This window comes from Amphiura filiformis, chromosome 2 (assembly GCF_039555335.1).
Source record: "Amphiura filiformis chromosome 2, Afil_fr2py, whole genome shotgun sequence".
Taxonomy (NCBI): domain Eukaryota; kingdom Metazoa; phylum Echinodermata; class Ophiuroidea; order Amphilepidida; family Amphiuridae; genus Amphiura; species Amphiura filiformis.
Window position 1 is genome coordinate 42,334,851 of NC_092629.1, and position 9,370 is coordinate 42,344,220.

Below are 9,370 nucleotides of genomic sequence, written 5' to 3' on the forward strand. Positions count from 1 at the left end.
TTGTCATTAAATATTTTACTAAAATCAAGATTTTGTTTTCCGCACCCAGCTGGGCGTGGATTGATCTTGGTATACGCACTACTGTGCTGAGGTTGCTACTATGAATATGCAGTGGTGTTGCCATAATTTTTTTTCCGGGGAAGGGGCATTTGGGGAAGAGGCAAAGTGATTTGGGGGTGCAAAAACCAAAAGACCTACAAATTTTAGGTCTTTTATGAAACTTCATGTATTATATCTTCAATACGAAAGGTCAATATTTTCATATGATGGTCGGCTTTTCCTCCCAGCTACATTCACATATCATCAGATTTATAAAATTTACTTCAAGGACTGCTGTAAAATGGTTAAAAAATCAATTTTGAATAATTTGCCATAAAATTTGTATTATATCGCGAATTTCAAAAAATCTACATTATTTGATATTAGAAGGACATTCCTCATATTTAGAATGCAATTTGGTGTGTCTGGTGTGCTTTCAGGTCCCACAAACAATACTGTGCAAAGGTGGGAGACAGAGCCCTTAACAGAACGTAAATACAAATTAATGACAATGTTGTTGCCAAGCAAATGAATCTGCAAAAAAATCTTTTACACAAAAACATCCATCAAGCTAGAGACTTTCAGTGGTATAAAAATCTCAACTTTGTTAGCGAAAAGTGGGGGATGAGGCTGTGGATCACGGAATGCCCCTTTAAGTCAGGCGTCTAGCATCATATGGAGCTGAGACAAGAGGATGTAACGTGGGAAGGCAGGAAGATATTGAAATGTGGGGGACAGGAACGAAAAAAGTGATTTGGAAAGACAAAAAGATAAAATGAGGAATTGTTAAAATGCTGTGGGAAAAGAGAGGCCGGATTTACCATTGAGTCAGATCGGCACGAGCCAAAATTTGGGGTCCCCAATTTGGCCATGTGCATATTTCTGTTTAGCCCGAAAACACGATGTTTATGACCAAAATATGCTAAAATTGCAAAATGGGCCTTTGCATAGCAAATTTCGCTTTCATTTTAGGCAATTGTCTGAATTTGAAATTTTTCGCGCGCTTCGCGAGCAAATGTCCTAGTAAAATCTATCTTATAGTAGGCCTAGGTCCCCTATTTGTAAACCAAAACGTGGCCACTTGAGAGCACAAGCATTCCTCACGGTGAGTTTGGGGCCTCCGAATTTTGGCCTGGCCCAGGGCCCCCAAAAAGTAAATCCGGCCCTGGCAGGATGGGAAGGAAGAAACCATAAGGAAAAAGAAAATATACAAAAAAATGGTTTTAAAATAGTTATTGAGCTGTCCTCTAAGTGGAACCTTAAAAGGGTTCTGGAAAGGCTAGAACCATTTTAGACATAGGTTAGAAAGGCCAGAAAGAACCGTTTTGGGTTCTTTTAATTTTCAGGAATCATTTTCTCTTGAGGGTTCTACATACAGGACAGACAAGAACCTTTTTAATCTTAGAGTGTACGAATGTTTGATGAACTAAAGGACATGGAACTCAAAAAGTAGAGCTGAAGACAGAAGAAAATGGTATAGAGGCCCTGCATGAAATTATCGATTGGCTCCAAACAAAGGATTTCAGCCCGGGGGCACTCCAACTTTGGAGGTGACGCGTATGTAGGGCTGTTAAGACCCCCTTTTTCAGCATCGCTGTCACCCATGCAAAGACCCCATATTTTTTTACGAACACATGCTCTGTCACCCAAATACCCCATATTTTTCCATTTGATCTGTCACCCAAAGACCCTTACAAGTTCAATTTGAACAGCAACTTTCATTTATCACTGATTTTGTTACTTATTTTGAAAAAACAAAGAAATATAAGGCCATTTAGAGCTATTCAGTTTTCGAGGTGTCTGTGACGCTCTCACCCAAAGATTCCATTTTCATGCTCTCACCCAATGACCCCATATTTTTTACATTTTGCTCTCACCGAATGCCAAAAATCATGCTCTCACCAAATGACCCCATATTTTTTATATTTTGCTCTCACCGAATGCCCCTTAGTGCGAAAGTGCCAGCCCTACACATATATCCATTTCATATTGAAGTGCCCCCCCGGGATTTGAGCCGGGGTCCTTCACCGTAGTTATGGCGGAGTGCAGTCCATTCAATCAAATGTTGTCATCAACCTATTTGATCGTAGTGCAGGGTTATGTGTGTGAGACGAACTGTCACGGTAGATTGCAATCATGCTTTTGTTGAATGCATATAAGTAGTCCGCCATATTTACGGGATGATACGTCACATGCAAGGCCTCTATAGATGGGAACCGCAGACCTGCCTAAAGCAGATCACTAAATAGTAAATAAGCGCTTGTTTAGCTTTGCTTTTATATCAATACACTTTGTGTGGGCCATTTTATTGAACTTTTATTGTCGCTCATGCATGTATAATTATTATGATTATTGTATATTTTAACCTAGTGTAAACACTGTGCTTAAGATATATGTCTTTCTCTGTGTGTTTTCTACGACGACGCCGACGACTGTTTACATGTAAATATGTTTTGAAAAGTTAAAAAGGTATTGACAAGTAAGGGGGGTTTTAAGAAATGACATCCAATAAAATAATACTAAACCTGGGACTAAATCTACAAACAAGATTTCTATTCATTCGCCATATTGATTCAAACATCTCGATACATCAATAATCGAAATTCCACTCTGATATAATTGATTGTATTTTTACAGCGGGAAAGTATCCTCATGTGCAAGTTATGTTGTTCAATACGTATAGGTACATGATAAATAATTGTTTTTATTATTATTATTATAAATTAGGACAAATAATTGTTAATATTATTAATGATTATTTATATTATGGTTACCACTATTCCTATGTGTTAGTAATAGTTATAAACAAAACTTTGAGCAATGCACCCAGCAAACACAAAACGTTTTATAGAAAACGTTTAAATGACTAGTTATATAAAGGGTATAAAACGTTTTAATAACATTCAGAAAACATTTTTGAACACTTGATTCAAAACATGCTAACTTTATGTTGACTTAATTCAAAACATGCTAACTTTATAAAGTTAGCATGTTTGAATCAAGTTTTCAAAAATGTTTTCTGAATGTTATCAAGTGTTGATAAAATATTGTGCAAACATGTTTGCCAGAAAATATTTTACAATAACAATTTGATGTTTATTTTTTTCAAATATTTATAGTAATACTGTATTTTTTTCATATAATATGTTGAATAAATGTTTTCATAGTCTTAATATAACCCGACATTTAAATGTATTACAAATTTTGACCAAAACCAAAACACGTGCACTGCAAAAAATATTTTACTCAACAATGAGTAAAAAGGTCACAACTCAACAGTTGAGTAAAAATTATTCGACATTGAGCTCATGCAGGTCACAACTCAACAAATGAGTAAAAAATTACTCAACATGAGCTCAATGTTGAGTAATTTTTTACTCATTTGTTGAGTTGTAACCTATATGAGCTCAATGTTGAGTAATTTTTTACTCAACTGTTGAGTTGTGACCTTTTACTCAATGTTGAGTAAAATATTTTTGCAGTGTGTATAACGTGTGTTTACTGGGCTATTTCCTAAGTTTCTTGCATTCCTAATACTGCAGTACACTGAAAACAATTTCGGTGTCATTTTGACACCAAAAATGGTGTCAAAAGCATGGGTCCTCAGATGGCCACCCAAAGGTGTCAAATTGACACCATAAAGGGTGTAAAAATATGACACCTTTGAGTGTCATTTTTATTTTGACACCAAGGGGTGTCACCTGAGGACCCATTTTCTGGAAGGGCAAAAGGTGCCAATTTGACACCCCTGAGGGTGTCAAATTGACACCAGAGGGTGTAGAAATATGACGCCTTTGAGTGTCATTTATATTTGACTCCTAGGGGTGTTACCCAAGGACCCATTTTCTGGAAGGGCAAAAGGTGACAGTTTGACACCACAAGGGTGTCAAATAGTCACCCTAAGAGTGTTAAATTGTCAAAACCTACACCTATACCAGTTTCAATTTGTCACTTTCAGAAGGGACAAAATGTCACCTTTTAGGACACGGTGGCTCAGTGGTTACGGCCTTGGACTCATAAACTGAGAGCTTGCTCGACGTGCGTTGGTTCGAGTCCCCACCACCGTGTTGCACCCTTGGGCAAGGCGCTTTGCCTCGCTTGCCTCACCCCACCCAGGTGTAATGGGAAGCTGTTAGGGGTAGTCACAGTCGTTGTACTGATGAACCCTGCGCCAATTGTAGGCTGCAAACGTGGTTCCGACATATTCTAATGACGGCGGAATAAATGTAAAGCGCTTTGAGGCTGTTTACGGCATAAAGCGCTATATAAATATCTACATTTATTTATTTTTTATTTAGTAATTATATAAACAGGGTAAAGATGATGCAGTGACACTTGGTGGTGTAACCCACTACATGAAGACTTTTTACTAATGATGGGCCATGTAAACTTAGTTTCAAAGACTTCAACATGTTTAAGAAAGTCTAAATCTTTCCAATCCATTTATTTCTTACCGTTTGACTAGTGTAATGCAATGTATCCGTGTATGTAATATTTGTTGCGTAGTTCCGTACTAGTATCGCGTTCCTCTCGCTACTTTGTCTCGTTGGTCTCGCCGGGAGTCTCGCTTGCTCATCCATAATATCCTCCTGCTCATCCAATACAACCTCGTCCCCCCGGTCGTCTCCATGAAAAGAAGCATTTTCTCTTGGCGAATCTTCACCCAGAACATCACTAAAATCTTCCAGATCAACCTCCTGGCTTAAATCCAAGTCGATGTCCACGTTGTCTTCCATCGGTATGGAGATATTTGCAGCGTCTTCAGCAGCAATTGGAGCGCTACCCTCCGATAAGTCTTCGAAATCTTCCATTGTAGCAGTTGCATCATCTAACTCCACATCTTCGTCATTATTATCTCCATTGAGGAGAAATTTTTCGTGAGGTGCATCTTCATCTCCCGAAGGTTTTGTATAATCCGTCAAGAACACGGGTTTGGTGATGTTTTGAAGTTCTTGGACAAAGTCGGCCATTTTGTCCGTAAGCCTTTATTGCTTAGTTGATGAATCAAACTCGGACAAATTTTTCCACGTTTGGTTGTACGTATAGGCCACTTTTACATGCTGGTAGAACACCGAGTCTTCATGTGAAGATGCAAGATGACGCTTTTATTAAAGGTTGCACGCTTTAAGATAGTGCTTATGGTTTCACCACCTTCTCGGCGTCGTAGCATCAACTGCACAAAACGGGAAATATTGAACTTCTTTCAAGCTATACATTTATTAATAATACATAACTATTTTATTTATTTGATATTAAGTCAATATTCTATATTCGAAACACGGTTCGAGAAAAATATTGGTATTGATTACGTTAGGGAGGTTTATTTTGTCCTTGAAAGGAGCTGGGAATCGAATTATCGAACAAACTGAACTTTTGTATAAAGTACGCGAATATTATAGTTCATTGGAGTTTTACTTCTTCTTGTGACACAATTTATTGTATCCTTTATGGAACTCATTTGGTACATTAGACAAATATTTCAAAGAGTCTTGCCCCCCCCCCCCCGTGTGACCTTGTCGTTACGTTACTGAACGACCTAATACCTCAACCCCTCAACCCCCCGACCTAAGACCTCGACCCTCTCCCCCGAGAGGAAAAATTGTGCACATTTTTATTTGCTGTTGTACTTTCTGTCCCCCTCCCTCACAAAAAAAATTAACATCCTAAAAATTCGTCAAATTGTTCCTATTTACAGAGGAGAGGTCCGGTATAGGGTCCGGCCTTCCCCCTGCATCAACCCTTGGACTTGCCCATTACCAGATACATATATGAAGCAGAATTGTGTACTTCGTCTGTCTTGACTAGTCTTGTTCTTGCTCTTTGAATATAAGATTCATGATCCAAAGAGGGCAAAGACATTATTTGTTACTTTTTTGTGTGTGAAAACGCCGTCAATTTAATATTGGTACGTATTTAAAATAGAGTATTTACCCCGATATTTACATAGCAAATTGTTCCCTAGATTCTGAATCTGTTTATAATATTCAAAGACCATACCATAAACAAACAAGAAATGTCTTTAAAAAAGACAATGCCTCAAGAGATTCCAGCAGGCACCATTTGTTATTAGCTTATAAGAGATACTTGAAATGCTAGCTTTAAGCCATCTTGCAATGGTAATAATTCTGATGTATTTAATGCAGGAATACAGGTGCATGCCGGGTGGTATTCGCTACTTGCACGGTTCCGCCATTATGCACTATGTGCGGGAGAGCCTCGAACTGGCAGCATACATGAATGGGAATTGAACTAGTCATAACGTTCTGTGTAAGGTTACATAATTCTTCCTTTCATGTAAGCTGACAGTTCGAGGCTCTCCCCGCACATAGAGCATAATGGCGGAACCGTGCAAGTAGCGAATAGTCCGAATAATCAGTCCCAAAACAAAATATTCATTTACTGACATGATCGATGGACCCTGCATTTTTCAATATATTGATGCTGTAGCCTTCGTACAGAGTGAAGAAGGCTACACACACAAGGAAACTAGGGTATAATCACGTATCATGTGCCATGGATGCGTATAGATAATAGAGGGCCTCCTTCAACTCCCAACTTGTGACCACAGAAATAGCTTAATCACTGTAGGAAATACAAATAAAATTGAAATTTGGACACCAGAAACTTCAGATTGAAAGTCAAAAAGTGTCAATTGGTACACCTTGATACAGACATTATCATACAGTGATAGTAAGATTTTTTCAAATAAAATCTCTTTTCTGTAAAATTGATTGCTGTGCTGAAAAATGTTGCATAATGGGTACTTGCTTTTTGTACAGTAATTCATTGTAAGGTACCGTCAATGATGGTCACAGAATTTGGCAAAATACATTTGCCCATAGCTTTGCTAATTATTTTCCTACAGACATGGTTGACCCCTCTTTTTTAAAATCAAATAATCACCTTTCTAAACAAAACAATTTCAATGTGAACTAGAGCGGTTCTCGGGTTGCGCGGTTTTCGTCATACGCGGTTGGTGTGTAAGGTTGTTGGGTGATGGTATGGTAGTGGTTGTGTTTAGATGTGAGTTTCTTTTCAGAACCCTGTATGGGCGAAGCCTGGATGGTGGATGGGGAGTTGGGGGTGATTAAAGAAGGTAATAATATGGAAATGTAATAGGCCGCACGGCTGTGTAATGTTTATGTTTTACAAGATGCCCAGAGCACGGGTTGGGATATGGGATATCCCCTCGTGGTGTCGAGTTCACAACAGGTGTTGGTATTGCTTTACCAAAACAACCCGAGCCGTGCCAGTGGTGGAAGTTCAGTTTGTATGTATAGACAGTTTCCTAGCAATATTGACTGTACCCACCAAGTTTCATGCCCATACGACAGATGTTAGTCATTTGACCTCAGATGACCCCTAAGTGACCTTGGATTACCCCAAAATGACCTTCCAAACATTTGACTCTTAATGTTGACTGTACTCACCAAATTTCATGCTGTTATGTCAGTTTTTAGTAATTTGACATCAGATGACCCCTGGGTGACCTCGGATGACACCGAAATGACCTTCCAATAATTTGAATCTAAATGTTGACTATACCCACCAAGTTTCGAGCCCATATAACAGTTTTAGTAATTTGACCTCAAATGCCCCTGGGTGACCTCGGATGACCCCTGAAATGACCTTCCAAAAATTTTACTCTAAGTGTTGACTATACCCACCAAGTTTCGTGCCATTCATTATGACAGTTTTTTAGTCATTTGACCTCAGATGAACCCTGGGTGACCTTGGATGATCCCGAAATCTATTCAGCTCTACAAATACAACTGACCATGTTTAGGCGATACACCATGTTGTTAAAACCCCTGTAGACCCTATAAGGGAACAAACCAAAAGATCAATGACGTCCTATAAACGTAACTAGTTTCATTTCTCAGCCGACCCCCTCCCTCCCTGCCAGAAACGTAATAATGAAATGTTGAAAATTTTGACATAATAATAATAATGACACATTCTTCAGACCGATGGTTTTGTACAAACGTAATTGGGTATTTTTACCCCCTCACCCCTAAACGAAACTAGTTTCGTTTATAGGACGTCATTGATCTTTTGGTTTGTTCCCTAATACTCGGCATCATCGCACATGTTGACTGCCAAACTTCATCACAACATAAACTTCGAAAACGATCCATTCATACTGTCCCATTTATTGATACCTTCTGTTTGTATCAATTGCCAGTGAGCAAAATACACGTGCTCTGTTCACTATACACAGCAAGGTATAGGTAGCTATGTGCACGATATTACAACCTCTACCTTGCGGCATTTGATTTGCAGTTCTGACATCTGGCCTGCGCCGGTTTAACAACCAGGTCAGACCTTTGGAGCGGGGCTAGACAGGGATGACAGAATGCTGTGTCGTCATAAATTAAATAAAATTTATTACTTTTGGTAAACAAGGGTTGTCTGAGAAGAAAAAAATGTGGAAAGGTGAAAAGCAAAATGAAAAAAAAGAGAAGAAAAACAGAAGGGGAAAATGGGGAGAAACGGGAGGGAAATTATGATTTCCTTTCTCATGCTCAAAATTAAATGTTGAGATTAAAGTTTTCATTTTTCGTTAAAAAGGGTGTGCCCGAGTGATTGCGTATTAAAACAAACGTTAACAAACAAAAACAAAATTCCCTGAATTGTTATGCCAAAATAAAAAAATTTAATCTTGTAAATTTTTGGCTCTATGTAAAGTTTGGAACGATTTTTGTTTCTCAAAAAAGAAAAAAAATCTGGGGTCATAATGAGTCAATGTGTTTTATACAGTAAATGAAGTAAAAAATTATGATGCGCAGTGATTATGCCACGTTATTAAATTTCTAATCTTAATATTTCGTCTTTTTGTCAAAATTCAAAAAGTATTTAGTTTTGTTTAGTTGTGGCGTTAAAATACCCAAACAATTAAGTTTCTGACGAAACAGTTCTTTCAGGGACACCCTGTATATAGCATGTTTGTAAATTGTACTACAGTATCGATTTTATTGAAGGTCACTGGTAAATAAACACTTGATAGTCTGTGCCTCGGGCCAGACTGTATGTGGCTATCACGATGTTTGTTCGGATCGCCAGACACAAATTGGCTGTGTAGGAGACTAGGTCTGTGCAAACAAATTAACGACTTTATAGCGGGCGCGAGTGTTTCCAAAAAGCAACACAAAAGCAAACAAAAAATACACCCATTGCCCACTATTTACCGTACGAAATGAACGACTCTAATCATGTACCGCAAGAAAATGAACGACTCTAATCAGCTGCGGCAATTCCCCAATGGTGGATAGGCCTATACTATACACGTATTCTTATTCGTGCATTTGACGGACTTGGGTGTTTTTGTTTT